Here is a 19925-nt window from a genome sequence, read left to right on the forward strand (position 1 = left end):
AGCCAGAGACACCTGGATTTCTTACCTATACTAACTGTGAGATAATACATGTTTTTTTTAAAGCCATTAAATTTTAAGGTAACTAGGTATGGAACAATCAATAATTATTAAAATTTTTAAATCATTAAAATATTCTGTCACAGGTGTCCCACCAGTAATCACAAAGCTCAGGGTCAGTGTGGGATCTTGCATCCAATATCATTAACCTAACTGTCTAGGAATTGATTTCAGAGTATCCAGGTCTAGGTGAATGACACTGAAAAAAGGGTAGGCAAAACAGCACAAATATCCAGAATGAAAAAGCATCCTTCCCCCAGAGAGGTTCCAAAGGGCCTAGTGGGACAACAAACTCTTATAAGTATTACAGAAAATGACATCAGCAAAGGGAAAACATTAGTTTGTGATGTTATACAAATCATGGAATGGGTCTTTTTAACATGACCCAAGATTTGTTGAATATAACCCAGCTCCTGTTTGAATCCCACGGTTTCCTCTCATATGTCTTCCTACATTGGTCCCATTTTTTTGTGTGTTTTATTTTTCTTTAAACTCAGGAATTCCATATCCATCCCCTTTTAAGAGGTAGCATGAAAAACAGCTCCATGACATTGGTCTGGGCGCTGATTTTTTTTGATTAACCCAAAAGCCCAGGTAAAAAAAACAAAAATAGACAAATGGGATTACACCAAACTAAAAAGCTTCTGCATAGCCAAGGAAACAACAAACAGAGTGAAGAAACAACCTACATAATGGAGGAAAATATTTGCAAACCTTATATCTAATAAGTGGTTAATATCTAAAATACATAAGGGATTCAAAGAATAGTAAAAAAAAACTGATTAAAAATAGATAAAAGATCTGAATCGATATTTATCAAAAGAAGACATACAAATGGCCAACAGGTATATGAAAAATTGCTCAAAATCACTAGTCATCAGAGAAATACAAATTAAAACCATAATGAGATATCACCTCATATCTATTAGGATGGCTATTATTAAAGACTAAAGATAAGTTTGGGGAAGGATGTGGAGAAAAAGGGGACTCTTGCACACTGTTGGTGGTAAAGCAAATTATTATAGACATTATGGAAAAGAGTATGGAGGTTCCTCAAAAAATTAAAAACAGAACTGCCATATCAGCCAGCAACCATATGACCTAGTAATCACGCTACTGGCTATATCCAAAGGAAATGAAATCAGTATGTCAAAGAGATATGTACACTCTGATGTTCATTGCAGCATTATTCATGATAGCTGAGATATGGTATCAACCTAAATGTCCATCAACAGATAAATGGATAAAGGAAATCTGGTATGTATACAAAATATTAATAGAATACTAGTCAACCTTAAAATGGGGGGGAAGTCCTGTCATTTGCAACAACATGGATGCACCTGGGGGACATTATGTTAAGTGAAATAAGCCAGGCACAGAAAGATGAATACCATGTGATCTCATTCATATGTGGAACCTAAGATGACCTCATAGAAATAGAGAGTAAAATGGTGGTTACCAGGGGCCAATGATGGGAGATAAGAAGTGGTTGGGAAGATATTGGTCAAAGAATATAAAATTTCAGTTAGATAGCAGAAATAATTTCAAGAGATCTATTTTACAACATGGCGACTATAGTTAATAACAAAATATTGTGTTATTGAAATTTGCTGAGAGTAGATTTTAAGTGTTCTTACCCCTCTTTACACGCACACAAAATATGTGGGTAATGCATATATTAATTAGCTCTATTTAGACATTTCATAATGTATACATATTTCAAAACAATAAACTATTATATATATAATTTTTATTTGTCAATAAAAAACAAGGAAAGAAAGAAGTAGCATGAACCATTATGAGAAGCAATATAGTATAAGAGAAAGCCCATAGATTTTTGGTACTGGAAATGTCCAGGTTTAAATTCTGGTTGTCACTAACTGTAAGGTTTTAGGTAAGTATGAATCTAAATAGGAGTGCTAAGGCTTACATTTCAGCACACAGTAGGTGTTAAGTAAATAATAGTAATTATTATTATTATTTCTGCTCTTATTTTCATTTTCTTAAGGCTGGTCTTATGGTATCCTCCAGCATGTTTTATTAAAAAATCTCTTTGTCCAGCTGTATTTTATAGCAGCAGATATTCCAGATTTTACCCACCTGCCTATTCCAGGATCTAGAAAATCCTATTTTAGTGTAAAGGTACACATCAGTAAAAAGTATACATCTGCAACATAAAATATCAGTGCTTCAGTCCTTATTGAATGCAGAAGAAAGATTTGGTTTGCTTTTTTGTTGGCATCTACCAAATAAAGCATAGGCTGAAAGTACAGCAAATTGCCACGAGGTAGCCCACAGTGTGCCCCCTATACGAAAATGAGATAAAATATAAAATAACTGATAACTTCAAGCATTTAAAAAATCTTTTAACCAAATTTAACAGTATATATTTGGTTTCCTCCTTAGTGGGAAAAACTAGAGAACCAGAAAACAGGAGTAGAGGGAGAATGGTATATTTGTTGGTAGTTTTTAAATTTTTGTATTTTACTTATTTTGTATATATTACTTATTCAAAATATTATTAATTAAAATGCATCCACTCTGAATTATACTAACATTGGCCAATTTATATTTCTCTTTCAGTTTTATTATTCACAACTTTTCCTTTTTCTAATTCAATTCTAAAAATTTCTTTTTAAAAGTAGTGCCAAGTATCAATTTTTCACTCTGGACAGATAACCACTCTTGCAGTTTTGCCTTCAATTTGATTAAGCATTTCACCCAGCTTTGGTCATCTGAGGTTAGGGAAAAATTCACCTCTCTCCTGGGTCTCTCCCCAGGGAAAGAAAACAAAGAAACTTCCCACCAGCTTTCAAGCCAACTATTTCTTGTTGGCCACAGTTTAGGCAGTTCATCCTTGGCCTGTAACCAGGACACATCTGGAAGCTGTAAGTTAAACCACTGGTTCACCTCTGAGATTGGTAGATTGATAGGGTGTGAGCTGCCCTGATATTTTGTCCTTGTTCTTGGAACATCTTAAAATTGCCACCTCATTTAAGAGTCAGAACAAGAGTAGGAGGGGAAAAAAACAACAAAACTTAAAATATAAAAGCCATTTTAATTGTCTTTAAACCCTATTGTGTACAATGAACACTATTCTGGAGATGGGCACACCAAAAGCCTTGACTTAAGCATTATACAAGAAATTCATGTAACAAAAACACTGTACCCCCTTAATTTATATTTTGAAATAAAAAATAAAAATAAACCCAAGTAAAAACAGTAATTATATCAATGGGCTCAGGGTTCTTATCGCTACTGTATGGTTAGTGGAAAATTTATGTCCTCAAAAACTTTGAAGCTAACATAGTCAAGAGAAAACAAAACAAAACAAAATCTTGAACTGATTCAAAGCCAATTAACTCCTAATTAGCCAGGACAACTGAAGTAGAAGCCCTGTCACAGTAAACTGGTGTGGTATTATACTGTAGGGATTTTTTTTTTTTTCACTTTATTGGAGTCTTTATTTCTTGCAACCAAAATAATCCTGACTAGAGCAAATCCCACTTATAGAAAAAAGACAGAAGCCATTAAATAGAGAAACTAATTAATAGTTAGTTTCTAATAGAGAAACTATTAATGGCTCCTGTAGGGATCTTTGTTGAAGAAAATCTGCTTCTGGCTTCTGTGTGGAGCTGAAAGGTCCTGAAAGGGGAATAAGTGAAACAGAGTGAAACAGGTATGAGGGTGTGTTAGGCTCTCCAGTCCTCACCTCTCTGCAAGGAACTGTAGTAGAGCCTTCTGCCTCAGACACTGGGAAGCACACCCACTTTCAGCCCCTATTAGAGACCTCATTCTTTCTCTTTTGTTTCCTGCCCCACCTGCATATTTTTCCCTCCTAATTCTTGACCTTTCCACTGTAAACTCATTAACTTCATGGGCTTCATTTCCGTTTTTAATGTGACCCCTCTTAGTAGACATGTTTTTCATTGCTCTAGTAGCTGGTTCTCTCCTCCTCACTTTACCTACCAGCTGCGTAACTTTGGGCAAAGTACAGCACTCTTTCTGTGCCTTCCCTTTCTAGCTATAAAATGGAGACAGGAATGGTGCCTGCCACACAGGGTCCTTAGGAGGATTAAATGAGATAGAAGAGGCACCTTTCTTACAATAGTGCCTGATCTGAAGAAAGCACTATATGGGTCAGATGTTACAATTTTTGTGGGAAATTTCACTTATTTTTCCCTTATCGTATTTTTAACTAGTAGCTTATTTTCTTTAATTTTTTTTTTTTTTTTTTTGAGACAGAGTCTCGCTTTTGTTGCCCAGGCTAGAGTGAGTGCCGTGGCGTCAGCCTAGCTCACAGCAACCTCAAACTCCTGGGCTCGAGTGATCCTTCTGCCTCAGCCTCCCGGGTAGCTGGGACTACAGGCATGCGCCACCATGCCCGGCTAATTTTTTTTTTATATATATATATCAGTTGGCCAATTAATTTCTTTCTATTTATAGTAGAGACGGGGTCTCGCTCTTGCTCAGGCTGGTTTTGAACTCCTGACCTTGAGCAATCCGCCCGCCTCGGCCTCCCAAGAGCTAGGATTATAGGCGTGAGCCACAGCGCCCGGCCTTATTTTCTTTAATTTTAATTTCAGCATTATCCTGTTTTGTTTTGTTGTTTTTTTTTTCTTTCTCTAATTGTTAGGTTTCTTGAGCTACCATTTTAAATCATTATGTTTGATTTGGTCTACCCTAGTGTTTGAATTTTTCAATAGTTTATTTTAATTACTAGTTTTAGGTCTTTCTCTTGGGTTTTGTTGATCCTTCTGTTTTCCTCTTTTTCTTTTTGGTTGGATTGGTTTGGTGTTGGTATTGGTGGGGGTTGTGTGGATTGTTGTTTATGGTGGTGGTGGTTTTTAACGATTTGTGTTCACTATGGTCACAAAGAAGTAAGTCTAGAGAACTGATTAGTAAGCTTTGGTGTGCCTCAGAATCACCTAAAGGGCTTGTTAAAGCAGAGACTGACAGCACCACGCCCAGAGTTTTTGATTGAGAAACTAACATGTCTAACAAGTTCCCAGGTGAGACTGATGCTGTTGGCTGGTGACCAGACTTTAAGAACCACTGGTCTGAAGAAGTATGAATATGGGAGAGAGTTCTTCTTAGAAACTAGGGAAGACCCTTTCCATGTACCGTAACCCAGTTCTAACTACACACCCACATGCTTTATTTGATTCTCTCCAATACATTCCACTCTCCACTCAGTTTGAACTTTTCCCAGGGCCATTAACCCTCCTCTATATATGGGTCGTTGATTTGCTGGAAAGCTTACTTATTAAAACCTCATACCATCCCCCTTATGAGAAAAATCTATGACTTTCATTCCATGATATCCTAAATATGTTGATATAATAATTGGTTTTTAAGAAAACCTTGGCAATTGCATGCCGGGACAGAAGAGCAAGGTGAACTTCATCCCCAAGAACATGCAGCTCTGACACTTGTAAGGAGCTAGGCTACTGGGGTCCCAGAGGATCCTTCCCCCCACCGCCCTGTAGTGCTATGGTAGAAGTCAGTTTCCTGTTATTGCTTTTAAAACAGTCACTTCCAATATAATTTTGGGAGAATGACAGAGACAACTAAAATCCCTACCATGGTCCACTTTTGTGCCCTCTCTTTCTCCCAAGGATAACTGTTTCTCTAGTGGATGTGTTTTCCTCCCATGTATGTCTGTATAATTTTATTATCTGTATATCTACCAACAATATATAGCTTTATTATGTATTATGTACTATTTACATAGCATAGTTTGTATCTTTTTTCCCACCTTCTGATCATGATCTGTGTCTCCCCTCTACCTCTATTAACCTGTTCCTAAATCCCTTCAGTTGCCCCAAATTCTGTAATACAGAAAAATGGCTAGACTAGGCTTTTTCTATCTTTTTTTCTCTGTCCCTAGAGAGAAAAGCATGCTATTCTAAGAACATTATCATGTCTAAAGGGATCCTTTATCAAATTTGGGACTAAGCCACACTGCTAATTCTGATAACAGACAGTTTCTTCCTTACCCCAAATCTCCTATTGGCTTTGTTTCCTCCACTGAGAGAAAGATTTTCCCCTTGAAAGGGCTCTTGCCCAATATCAAATAATCATCCTGCTTTCTTCCTACATTACTTCTCCCACTCTGCCCTCTCAAACATACCACGAAGTTTCGTAATATGGGAAGTCCCTTAGCAATCTCCACATCCTGACTCCTGCCAGGAGTCTGACCCAATGCCTGACTCCTGCCATCTCACCAGTAAGCCCCTGTCCAAGGGGGCTAATGGCCAGTTAGAAATCCTGCAGACTCACTCACCACCTAGAGCCAGGTGGGCTAAAGCCAAGTGGATGTGGAATGCACTGCCCCATAGGAAATGACAACCTGGCAGGCCATGAGTCACACACCGACACCAAGGAGTGTAAGCCTGGTAGACCTGCAGCATGATCTGCATTCTCTAAGAGTCTCCTCTTAGATTTTTGCTGGCTGGAAACCTGTCAGGAAGGTCCCCCAAATGTTGTGGATTATAAATATTAATTGCCTGCTAAATATATAGATTTTAGAGCATCCATTTTCCCTATATTTGGCCTTTTGGGCCTTTTCGTTTTCTGGCCATCAGGGATAAAAATCTTTTTCAGAAATAGGGATGGATCCACCATCCTTACCTCTTTCACTTTTAGGGCTGCTGCTGCAGAATTATCCAATACATCTGGAAATAAATCTTTTCCTGTGATTTTTTATCTTGCTCTTTGGCAAGCTATGTGTGTCTTCATGCTAAAGTAAGCATATAGTTTATCATCTAACCTGGACAGAGTGAAAAATGCTAAACTATTTGCAGTGCTAGTACAACAGGAGAATATCAGGATAGTCCAGACAAAATAGAATGCATAGTCATGGTCATCCTACATACTGTGCACATTTCCTCTCTAAGAGGAAACTTCCAGAAGAAACTCAGCAAACAGGCTGTGGTATCACTCCTGCCAGGACCATGACTGTGTTTGCAGCTCCAGGAAGTCTTGAGACTGGTTAAGTTGTATAAAATATATTTACACAAATGTGGAATCTGTAGTCCATCTCCCTGTGTTCTTCTGGTGGGTAAATATGCATGAGTCTATGTTATATAATAAATGGAACTTTCATTATCTGTGCACAGGTGTGTTCCTGCCTTGGCTTAAAACAGGCATTTCCAACAACGTTTCCTTTCTTCAGGGAAAGTGTTAGAGAATTTGACAAACATTTGTGTCCTCTCTCAGAAATGCCAAGGAAGAATGTCCCATTCTTAGTAACTCTCAATTACTAGCAACTCCTCATGCAAAGAGGAGTGATTTAACTGATTGGGTAAACCAGGGAGAAACCAGTATCCATTAGGCCACATTTCTCCATTGGTCAGGGGTGATAATAGTATATGTAGTATTTATTGTTTGCTATATGCCAGCAACTTTACATGATTTTATATCGTGTATTAATTTCCTATGGCTATCATAACAAATCACCACAAACTTGGTGTTATAATCTTAAAATTCTGGAGGCTGGAAGTTTGAAACCAGGAGTCTGTGAGGCTGTGCTCCCTCTAGAATCTCTAGTGGAGAATCCATTCTCCTCTTGTAGTTTCTGGTAGCTGTTAGCATCCCTTTACTTGTGGCTGCATCACTCCAGTCTCTGGCTTCATGATCACATTGCTGCCTCCTCCTCTTTTGTTTAATCTTCTTCTACCTCACTCTTACAAGGACACATGTCATTGGATTTAGGGCCTACCCAGATAATCCAGGGTAACCCCCTTACCTCAAGAAAATTATACCTGCAAAGACCTTTTCTCTAAATAAGGTAGCCTTTGTGGGTTCTGGGAATTAGGATGTGGATATACCTTTTCAGGACTATCCTTCAACCTCCTAGATATGGATTATTTCTCTAAATTCTTGCAACATAATCAGGACATACATACTCATTAATAGCACCTCTGTTTTTCCAGAAGGAAAATGGGGTTTATTTTCCCAGGTCACGGAGCTGGTCAGTGGAGGAGCCAGGATTTGAACCCAGGGAGCTGGACTATAGAGTCCACATTCCTAACCATGATGTCATCACAGGTCAGAGTTCATGCATGGCCTTTCTTCTAGATCTTTCACTTACTCTTTACCGTGTTCCTTGCAAGTTAGAAAGAATCAGAATTCTTTGTTACTTCTGGCTTCCATAGAGTAAACAGACCAAGTAGTTAAGACCAAGCAGGGAGGCTCCTATTCTCCACATTCTCTTGATATGCTGCAGTTTTCGTCAAATGAGAGATGTATGTGGGTGCATGCATGTGTGTTTCTACCATCCAGTAAAATATAAGTGTTGCTCAAAACAAATTGCTTGGTAGAATTATCAGAGCTTATGATAAAAGAGAATATGAGCAGACCATTCAAAACGTGGTGGTCAGCACACTAAAAAACAAACCAACAAAAACAGAATAATAATTAATATCTTAGAGAAAATTTAGACTGCCCAGGAAGACAGCTCAGCATGGCTGGAGGCTGCCACAGAAGATATTAAAAATATATGTATTATATAAAAAAAAAAACACCAGTAGAGTGAAAACACTGGACACATGGTTTACCTTGTGTGTGTTTTAACTTATTTTACTCCATGGACACCAGGCAGAGCTGATCACCTGTGTGTGCCTGTACCCTCCCATGGTTGGTAGGTCTGCAGGACTCCACCTGCAGTTGCTGAGGCACAGGGTCTGCTTCCACTTGCTGTATTCCAGGAGGAGCAAATGACTGACATTCAGGTTTAACCTTAAAATAAAAGAGCAAAAATGAATCCTACCATCTCAGGATATTTTCTTCTGCTACATACATTTCTGTAATGTGATTTAGCTCATACACAATTAGTAAATAGGGGAGTGATATCAGATTAACACATCAGTCAAATTGGTTTACACTCAATTTTTGTTAGCCAAAGAAGAGCAGAATTCTAACCTTGTGCAGAAAAGAAAAAAGCCCAGCTTCTACAGCGGCAACAGGAGCACTTTTAGCTTTAATTTTTAGCATGTAAAACTAATATCTGGACTCAGAGCGGCACCCTTCACCTTGCACAGCTTTTGGCTCATAGCGAGTTGTGCCGCCTCAAGTGCCCACAACAAAGGCAGCCCCAGGGACTCGAACTTCCAGTTTCATCCACATTTTCTCAGTGTCTCAGCACGGCTGCATTCTTATGTCTATCCTCAATTGGTACCGAATCTTGAAAGGAGGAAAGGAAAGGGATTCAGATCTCCCTCACCTTTAACTCCATAGACACAGGCTCTGGTTCAGGCAGAGATCAACCCAATCCTCCAGGCATGGATGCTCAGAAAGCATCCCACCATGGCAGTCACCACAGTACCAGCAACAAGCACTCAGAGAGCACCTAGTATTACACACTCTTATGTATGCATGTATTCATATTAAATTAACTCACTTAATCCTTAACACAACACTATGAAGTCGGTACATTCAGCTGAGGAATCAGACTGGGAAAGGTTACATGATTTACCTAAGGCCATTGCTATTAAGCTGGTACAAACTGAAAAAGAAGCAAAGTTCTAGAGCTGGAATGACAGTTTGGAGGATTGGGGTGAGTTGATAAAAGGAAGGAAGAAAGAGGTAATACCAAGCTTCTTGAGTTGGTGTCAAGGGGACATTATAGGTTCGACCTAGATAAATTAAAATTTGGAAAAATCCTATGTGTTTATAAATGTTAACCTGCATCTGCTCAGATAATTGATAGCTGATTAAACATATCTTTTTAAAGATCATATAACAACAAAATAAATTTAAGTTATTTTTTCACTAGAACAGTAGCCTAGAACAATCCTTAAATTTATCAAAAATGGTTTTCTGATAAAACAGTTAAAATATTCTACAAGGTTAAAGCATAATTATTACCCCTACTATTCTTTGTAACTTGATTCTAAATGATCATATGCCACATTCAGATGAGTTGGACACAGACTCATATAGAACAGAAAGATAAATATTGTTTATAGACCAATGATGTGGTTATATTATTATCTTGACTCATAAGTGGCTTGAACAAACACTTGACTCTGTAAGTTCATTATTGCCAGAAAACCGAGTTACAGATGAACTTTTTAAATGTGAAAATAATTGCTTTTTGGAGAATGTCCCAGAACTTTTAACTAGTTTATAAACAACAAGCCAATATAACAAGTTATCTCAGTTAGTTATCTTTGTGAACATTTAACAAATAGGGCATTTCCTTGGAGAGTATGTGAGGAAGTAGAGCTGCTCAAAGTTAGATAATCTATGGCTGTTAAAATGACAGTTTAAAAAATTTTTGTTTTTGTGGTTGTTTTCTGAATAGAGCATCCAAGTTATGCTGCTTTAAATTGTTTTCAAGCTAAATCAATTGTTGCCATGCTACACTGAGCAGAACTTTTGGATTCTATTTTATGTTCATCTGCATGCTAGAACTGATCTAAAATTATATTTGGGGGAGAACTTTAGCCCTCTGCAGGTATTTGTGTAACTCACCTCAAATGGAGGAGGTAGGACAAAGGCCACGTATAACTGAGTACACATCTGCTTTGCATCACACCCTGGTTACTCTTTCTTCTCTTATTCCAGTTCTAATATATCCCATTTAATGACATTTTATGTATTGTTATATGCTGCTATAAATTACTTATTGAAGAAAGAAGGTATAGATTATAAGAGAAAATATATTTTTAATACGTTACTTCAAATATATATTAATTTAAATATAAATTCAACTACTGGTGTAAATATACACACATACACATTAAAACTCCTCCGAAATTTGCATAAAAACTTGTTTTTCCAGTTGAACATTGAATTACTTGCTGAATCCAAGGTGCTAGACCTAAGATTATAAAACACATTTAAACTCTCTGGGTACTGAATATTTTATTTTCTCAAAAAGGAAAATTTGCAATAGTCACCTTTCCTAAGGAAATAGTATCTTTCTAGTAAGGCATACTTTATCTTGAATAAGAAAAGCTATATGCATATTTAATGCACCATTTCTAAGTATACTGGAATAATCCTATTTCTTTATAGGAATGTCCAACACAGAATCAGTAATCCTCTCAAGTTGGTCTTCCAATTGACAGAGACTAAAACCTTCCCCTCACCTCCCTGAGCTTGATACACTGAAGCCCATGTCCATTCCTCAGACTGTAAGACCTTTTACAAAAATGGTTAAGACTAGAACTTGCAGTCACAAGTTCAACCATTTCTGTAAGTCGCAACTTTGGGCCTTATTCTTTAAATGGAGTAAGAAAGGGTTTTTATTGTTACTTGACAAAATATTACTTCTCCAAGTTTGTCTCCCCCCCAGGAGAAGAGTCAGAGAGAAGATCTTTGGTACAGGTCGTTTATTTGACTAGTGATCCCAGGACATAACAGTGAGGGACCAAGGAAAATTCACTCAGAAAATAGGAAAAGCAAGTGTGAGGGTTCATTACCAAAGTTCTCAATATGGTAAAAAGGAACACAATTCATCAAGACCTACTGAGAAGCATACATGCTTCCCAGAATGGTCTTCCTGAAGGACAGGAGACTTAAGTATCTATCCACCAGTGCCTGTCTCCCATTGGTTTAAGGATGTCCTGGTAGTTAGCTCACCTGTACTTTCAGGTTCCCATGCATCAGGGAAGGACTTGGGGCAGAAAGCATGAAAATACTGGCTCTCACTTGAGGTGGGAAAGGCAAAGTCAGTCTGAGCTTGCATAGAAGGATATACCATAGCTACAGCTAAAATCAGAAGTAGGCCTAAGCAATGAATATCAGTGTTCTAGAGGTGTCCAAAAGTACCCAAGTATGGTTGTAAATGGTTAATGTGGCAACCTCCAACGAACCACATTTCTTCTGTAATCACCCTTCCACTGTCTCTGGGCTGGGCTTGTGACTGCTCTAACCAATAGGATACAACAGAAGTGATGCTGTGCCTGTTATGGGCCTAGCCTTTAACTGATCTAGCAGATTCTACTTCCCATTTCTTGAAATGCTTACTCTAGGAACCCAGCCACCATGACTTGAAGCTCAATGTGGAGAGGCTCCTGCCTGAGAGCTGTAGCTGAGCTCTTGGTCAGTCCTCCAGATGACTGATCCTGTCCCAGTGGGCAGTACCATGTAGCGCAGAACTGCCTGGTCAAGCCATGGATTCACAAGCCATAATAAAATGTTATTTTCTGCCATTAAGTTTTGGGGTGTTCATTTTATTCAGCAATCAGTAACCAAAATATCAGTCACGAAACCTGGAAACAAATAGTGTTCCGTAAGTCCATAAGAGGGATAGCCCTGTCTTCCATGACATGTCCATAGGAGAACTGAATTTTCTAGTTTTTCTATCTTTTATCTAGCCATATGGCAATGCTTATCTTATCCCTGCTCATCAGTGATGGCTCTGGAGGATTCAGAGTAACTTTAATGCCTCTGAAATTAAATACTTTTTATATCACTTGCCAAATTCCTTAGCTGTAAGAGATTTTCGTATATGCTCTAACCTTCTTCTTCACAGTGGATGGTTATGGAGTTACCATATTCATTCAATGTTCATTCAACAAACAGGCATTCAAAACTCAACTGAACAAATATTTATTGAGTACATACTATGTGGCAGGTGCTGTTCTAGGTACTGGCATTATGACAATTAATAAAACAGACAAAAATTCCTGTCCTCTTGGAGAGGAGAGATTGAAATTAAGCAGAATAAACACACAGATAATACAGTATTTAGAGTGATAAGTGTTAAGGAAAAAAAAACTAAAGCAGAGATGGGGAGTAAAGAAAATATTAAAAGAAGGCTATAAAATTTTAGATTAAGTGGCCAAAAGTGGCTTCACTGAGAAGATGGCATTTGAGTAAAGGACTCAAGGGAAAGAGGAAGGGAACAACAAGGACATCTAGGAGAAAAGCAGAGAGAACAAGAACAAAGAAATTGAGGCAAGACTGTACCAGAAATATTTAAGAAACAGTGATGAGGCTACATGGCTGGAGCTAAGTGAGCAAGAGAATAGTAACAAAAGGTAAGGTCTGAGAGTTGATGGGAAATTAGATCACACAGGATCTTTTAGTCACAGTTAGGAGTTTAGCTTTAATTCTGGTTGAGAATGGAAATAATTAAAGAGTTTGAGCAAAGAGGTAATATGATCTAAGTGTTTAAGAGGATTATTCTGGCTTCTGTGTAAAAAACAGACTGGGGTAAGGGGACCAAAGAAGAGTAAGGAAGACCAACAGAGACATCATTGCAATAATCTAGGTGAGGGGAGAACAACTTGTACCAGAATGGTAATAGCACACATAGTGAGAAGTGGACACATGAGACAGATTTGGGGTATAATTGAAAATAGACCCAGGCAATGGGACTTGCTAACAGATCAGGTGTGAGATGTGATTAAAACAAAAGTGAGAGGCATTAAGTATTACTCTAAAGTTTTGGCCTAAGCAACTAGAAAAATGGAGTTTTCATTAACTGAGATGAACATGTTTGAGGGTTTGTATATAAAAAGTTTAGTGTTAGATGTATTAATTTTGAGATGGCTATTAAACCTCCACCTGAAGATGCTGAAGAGGAAATTTTATCAACAAGCCTAGAATTCAGGATACAGGTTCAAGCTAGAAATATAAATCTGGAAATCATCAGCACATGGTATTTAACACATTAAATGTCATGTGAGTTGTATCTAACTCATACTAGTTTTGAGCCCGGGGCCTTGTGAAGCATTATGTAAGTCACATATCTCTTCACCTTGGGAGCCACATGAGCTATTTTTCAAGTTGCATATAACACACACAGAAAACAATAAAAAGTAACACATTTTTCATTCAATAAGAAAAGATCATTTTGTTTTCTAAGTTTTTATTCTATTTTCATAATAAAACACAGTGGCCCCAAGGAAATTTTTTTTTTCTAGTGTGGAATTCCATGTGTTAAAACCAGAGGATTGGATTAAAGCACTAAGGGATTGAGTACAGATACGAAAGAGAAGGGGTCTGCAGACTAAGTATTGGGCATTACAAAGTGTTGAGGCTGGGAGAGGGAGAGTGTACAGGGAGAGCAAAGGAGATTGAGAAGGAGCAACCAGACAAAGTAGAAAGAAAGCCAGAAAAGTGTGATATCTAGGAAACCAAGTATAGTCATAAGTATCAGTGGGGGATTGGTTCCTGCTGCCCCTGAGGTTACCAAAATCCACAGATGCTGAAGTCTTTATATAAAATGTAGGACTTGCATATAACCTATACACATCTTCCCATATACTTTATATCATCTCTAGATTACTTAAAATACCTAATACAATGTAAATGTTATGTTAACAGTAGCTATACTGTATTGTTTCTTTATTTGTGTTACTTTTTTTTTTTTTTTTTTTTGAGACAGAGTCTCACTTTGTTGTCCAGGCTAGAGTGAGTGCCGTGGCGTCAGCCTAGCTCACAGCAACCTCAAACTCCTGGGCTCGAGTGATCCTTCTGCCTCAGCCTCCCGAGTAGCTGGGACTACAGGCATGCGCCGCTATGCCCGGCTAATTTTTTTTTTATATATATATATCAGTTGGCCAATTAATTTCTTTCTGTTTATAGTAGAGACGGGGTCTCGCTCTTGCTCAGGCTGGTTTTGAACTCCTGACCTTGAGCAATCCGCCCGCCTCGGCCTCCCAAGAGCTAGGATTACAGGCGTGAGCCACAGCGCCCGGCCTTATTTGTGTTACTTTTTATTGTCATATTTTTATTGGTTTCTTTCCATTTTTTTTTTTAATTGAGATGGAGTCTCACTCTTGCTCAGGCTGGTCTTGAACTCCTGAGCTCAAATAATCCACTTGCCTCGGCCTCCCAGAGTGCTAGGATTATAGGCGTGAGCCACCGTGCCCAGCCTTTCCAAATATTTTTGATCATGGGTTGGCTGAATCTGTGGCTGCCGAACCCATGGCTATCAGAGGTCTGAAAAGAAAATGTTTTAAGTAGGAGAATGTAACCAACTATGTCAAGTGCCACATATTAGCAGGTCAAGGAAGATGAGGTTTGAGAGCTGACATTAGATTTAATTATACAAATTGCATTGGTGATCTTAATAAAAGCAGATTTTGTGGAGCAGTGGTGATGAAAGCCTAATGGATTGAATTCAAGAGAGAATGAACTCTCTCTTGAGTATAGAAAATAGAGCCAATCACTATAAAGAATTTTTAAGGGTTCTTTATTAAAGGGAAGAAGCAAAATAAAACCAGCACAGTAATAAAAATTTTTTAAAGATAGAAGAAATAACAGCAGCCAGTATGCTGATGGGAATAATCCAAAGAGAAAGAATGATTGTAATTGAAAAGAAAGGTGAGAACTGCTGGAGACATGTGTTTGTAGGTGAAAAAGGACGGCATACAGTGCGTCAGTGAGGGGTCAGCGTTAGCCAAGGTAGGGACAGTTCAAATTCATTCTTAGTAGCAAGAAAGAAGGTAGAGAGAATGGGTACTCATTGAGGAAATAAGGAGATGATGTGGAAAAGTTCATGGAAGTTCTCCTTTAAAGTCTCCCATTTTGTCAATCAAGTAGGACCAAGGTCATCAGCTAAGAGTGATTATGGTGAAGGAGGTATCTGCAGAGAGAGGTTCAGAAAGCATAAAGTAACCAACTAGGAGAGTATGGTTTGAGATATATAGCATCGCTGCAGGGTAGCACGGTATATCCTGTGAAGGGTAGTTAGTTAGTGGTCATGAGTACAGGTGACAGCAGTCAGCATCATTGTGTGCTGCATTCCGTTCCACTGTGTAGGTAGGTGCAGGAGCAGCAGAGAGTTGGATTTAACCAGGTTGTGTTTGGCTAATTAAACACAGCAGCATACTCCGCTCCTCTCAGTCCCCTCGCCCACTCATGGAAATATCATCTATCTCTTCCCTAACACAAAGGAATGTTGTTCAGAGATTTTGGTGATTCTGACTCAGCTTTCAAAACTTCACCCAGTGATGCCTTGCAAAAGTTTTGTTTGTGTTTTGTCATTCACTTTTCCTTTCCCATCCCACAATTCATATGTTTTCCTATTTTCAATATTATGCAATATAGTTGTACCCTAACTAATTTTTCAAAAGGGGACAATCATGGAAGGAGAGGTATAATTAGGACTTCAACAATATCTCAATAATGTTAAATATCACTTATGAAGCAACTTTTATGTCCTAGGCATTTAACATACATTTCTAATTCTTTCATCAAGTTTCCCTGTTTTAAAGGAATGGAAAATTAGAGGGTAAAATGAGTTGCCCAGCTAGTAAATGCAAAAGTTGAGACCGATTCCTTTTCTCTTAATACATGTTCCACAGTACTGATGGGGCCACTATTCCACACTCACTAGCCCTTATTTGCCAAGGCAAAAATCAAGCTTTTGTTGTCCTAACTCTAACTGTGGCACAAAAAATGCTGTTATATGGGCTTGCTCAAATATCCACAATCCAAGGTGTCATTTCTAGTGTTTCTTTGCAAACATCAGATCTCATCAGCTTCTGATCTTGAGACAAAATCTTTCACTTTCATGGCCCAATCCTAACTCATTCTTAAATAATGAACTTGGACTGGTGTTCTCCTGTTCAATTTTAAGCTCTGAATACATTTGCCTATATTTACAATACCTTGGCAGCATTGACATTTGAGACAGATGGGTTTTTTTGTTTGTTTATTTTTTTAATTGTAGAGGCCTGCCCTGTACATTGTAGGCTGTTTAACAACATCCTGGACCTCTACCCACCAAATGCCAGTAGCACCCTTTCCACAAATATGACAAACAGAGATGTCTCCAGACATTGCCTAATATCCCCCGGGGGGCAAAGCTATCCCTGGTTGAGAAGCACTGGATTAGAAGTAAAGATTAGATTAGCAAACTAATTTTAAAGAAAATCTCACTCTAAATTTTATATTGCCCTTTATCCATAACAATTGAAGATGTCACAGTCTAAACTAATCGTAATAGCTCCTATGTCCCTTTTATAATTTGAAATAAATAAATCTATAATATCATTTATCAGATTTTATTATAGTGCTTAAAAAAAACCCCAAAATCCCGTACATATTTCTGGCTACAGGACTAGCATCTCTGCGGTGGCAGAGATCATGCAATATGTATCTTGCATTTCCAGCACTCACAAAAATCCTAATACATAGTATGTGCTCAACTTGTGCTTTTAAACTGTGTTGGGAGGAATTTCATGTGTTGGTTTTTAAAATTATCTATGCCTATAAAATATCCATTTATTGTGTTTTGTGACCTTTATTCACATCACTGTTCTGCCATCTAGTGGCCAATTACCCAAACTATAAGGTATAATAGCTAGGATGAAATAAGCTAATATGCCATATTTCTGAAATACAAAAATTTAAAATTACATGTACTATCACAAGATAAAGACATTTATGAACCACTTTCATATGTATGCAAAATATTTTTTAACTACTGAAATATTTGAAAATTTTAACTTTTTGCCTAGTTGAGTAAAATTAATTCACATATATAAGGATTTTAGCTCCAATATATAGCATTTTTACTGCAAATACGTGATTATGTAATGTCCACATTATCCTCTTTTGATTTTATATAATATCCTTTCCCAATCAAGCTCAGGCTGTGCTGTTTTTTCCCTCAGAGACCTTTTTTTGTAAAGAATCTAAGACATTCAACAAAACACCTGCCAGGACACAGAACTCAGAAATAGGAAGACCTCAAGACAAGCTCCTCAGCTAGTAAGATTCATTGTTGGATTCAACCAAAGTTGTTCCACTATTTGGATTGAAATAGGCAGTTTTTAAGCAGTAGGCTATTGGTGTGGTTACAGCATTGAACTAACTGATCCATCAATTCAACAAAGCAGGTCAATAGGAAATGAGTCTAAGTATAAAAAATTAACTCTGAAGAAACATCTTCACTATTGATTGAATGATCCTATACTAACTCAATGCTTTCACCAATTATGATTGTATACTTTTAAGTGTCTCATTCACACATTATCCCATTGTTATAATAACAATATTATGGTTAATAATACAGATTGGATGGAGGGGACCAAAAAATAGAATAAAAGTGATAGATAAGGTTTGGCAATTCAATTTTAACTTTACTGTTTAGCATTTGAGAGACCATAAATCAATTATTAATTCATACGTATGAATTGCAAAATGTATTTGCTTTACCAGGAAGGCATAATCTCTAAAATATGCTGAATTGTTGTCTCTTATCTGTTTTGTTGAGATCATTAAACATGCTTTGAAATCAAATGTAACAGATGTATAAACTGTCATATATTTCTCATTCTTCCTAATATTAGCTCCTGATACATCATTGATTTGAAAGATGAATATTTATTTCTAATACTGGGAACATACAAGTAGCACGACCTCATTTTTTTACTCTCAGATACTTAAAATACCTGAAGAAGTTTAAGAAGTTATCTAGACAAATTCCTCATTGCATAGATGACAGGTTTAGCACCTTGTCCAAGGTAATGGAGCTGAATGTGGCGGAGGAGTCTAGAATTCTCAGCTGCTGTGAGAATAACTATGAGTTCTAAAGCTGCATATATCACCAAGAGTATTACAAGGTGAGACTCTCAGGTCCAAGCCCATCATGCTTCACATCCCAGTGTACCTCACTAATCTGCAGGAGTTCCAACTTCTCTAAGTCATTCTTTTTCCCACAAATTCTGTTATCCTTTCTACTTTGCTCCCTTCCCAAGCAAACCCTTCTACTATCTCTTTTGACTCTAATCTGTGAGTAGAAGTCCCCTTTGCTTCAAATATTCCCATCACCTCCTGGCCTAAATTGAAACCTACCTGGGCCATGGGGGAACGTCAGAGCCAGGAGTTGAGACAGGGGCATTTCTTGCTCCCACTCATTGTTCCTTCCAAATGGTCTCACCCCTTTCCTCCTACACTGTTATTCTGGTGCTTTTGTCATCTGGATTAACCACTGGATTTACTCCTTTTTACTATCTTTTGCCAACATCCTAGTAACACCTCTGCATTCACCAAAGTCTTCTCTTACTGGCAAAGAGTATTCCATTCTACCTCATTTCCTTCCTTTATCCTTGGTGATTTTCATACCTAAGTGGATGACTCAAAAACTCACAGCTTCTCAGTTTATTTACTTCCATATTCCAATGGCATTTTCCTTTTTCCACTTCAATCATCTATTCTGTGTCAAACCCTAGACCTTTTCATGTCTTAAAAAAAAAATCCTCTTTCAAAAAATTCAAATAAAAACATCTAACTTTCCCTCTACAGCTCCCTATGCATTCAGCTCATTAATGTGAGAACTCCATACAACTACATAGTTCTTCAATGTGGGGACATTCAATCCTTTCATCGCACTATCTTCTTAGTATTGATCAGTTCCTTTCCTTCATTACTTCCCATCTTGTTCAGCACAGATGCCATCATCATCATCAATTAGTTGCCTCTTTGAAATACCTTCAACTTCCAGTTCCTTCTTTCCCTCACTTGGGCTCATTTTACAAACCCCCAATCCATGGATGAACTTACTTTGCTTCAGACTTTCTATGTGCATCTAAGCAGAAAAGTGTTTGTAACAGAAATCACTCAGGACATAATTTGAATCTCGATACAACCCAGAAGTCTTGCTATATTTCTCTTATGCTTGCTTTTATGCTCCCAGGATGATCATATCAATTTGTTCCTTTTCTCTACAATCTCCTACTTCATGTCTTCTACCTTTATCACTTAGCAGGTGTACTTGCTCCATACTTTATTAAGAGTATGGAACTACCATATGGAAGCATTCTCATCTTCCCAGGACCAAATCATTAAGCATACCTGCCACTGAACCATTTTCCCTCCTCCATCAAAAAGAGAGGTTGAAAAGAGTTCCTCTTCTAAGAGAGGCAATTTTTCCACTTATATCCTGGATCCCTTGT

At 37.8% G+C, this 19925-nt stretch overlaps 1 long non-coding RNA gene across 1 annotated transcript in view; it reads right to left on the reverse strand.

Annotated features, from left to right (window-relative positions):
• Positions 1–19925, reverse strand: part of LOC105858091 (uncharacterized) — a 102302-nt gene that overhangs the window by 60607 nt on the left and 21770 nt on the right. The window contains exon 3 of the long non-coding RNA XR_012921023.1: positions 8619–8799. This is a non-coding gene — a long non-coding RNA (uncharacterized LOC105858091). The remainder of the gene's footprint in view (positions 1–8618; positions 8800–19925) is intronic.

This window comes from Microcebus murinus, chromosome 9, assembly GCF_040939455.1.
Source record: "Microcebus murinus isolate Inina chromosome 9, M.murinus_Inina_mat1.0, whole genome shotgun sequence".
NCBI lineage: Eukaryota > Metazoa > Chordata > Mammalia > Primates > Cheirogaleidae > Microcebus > Microcebus murinus.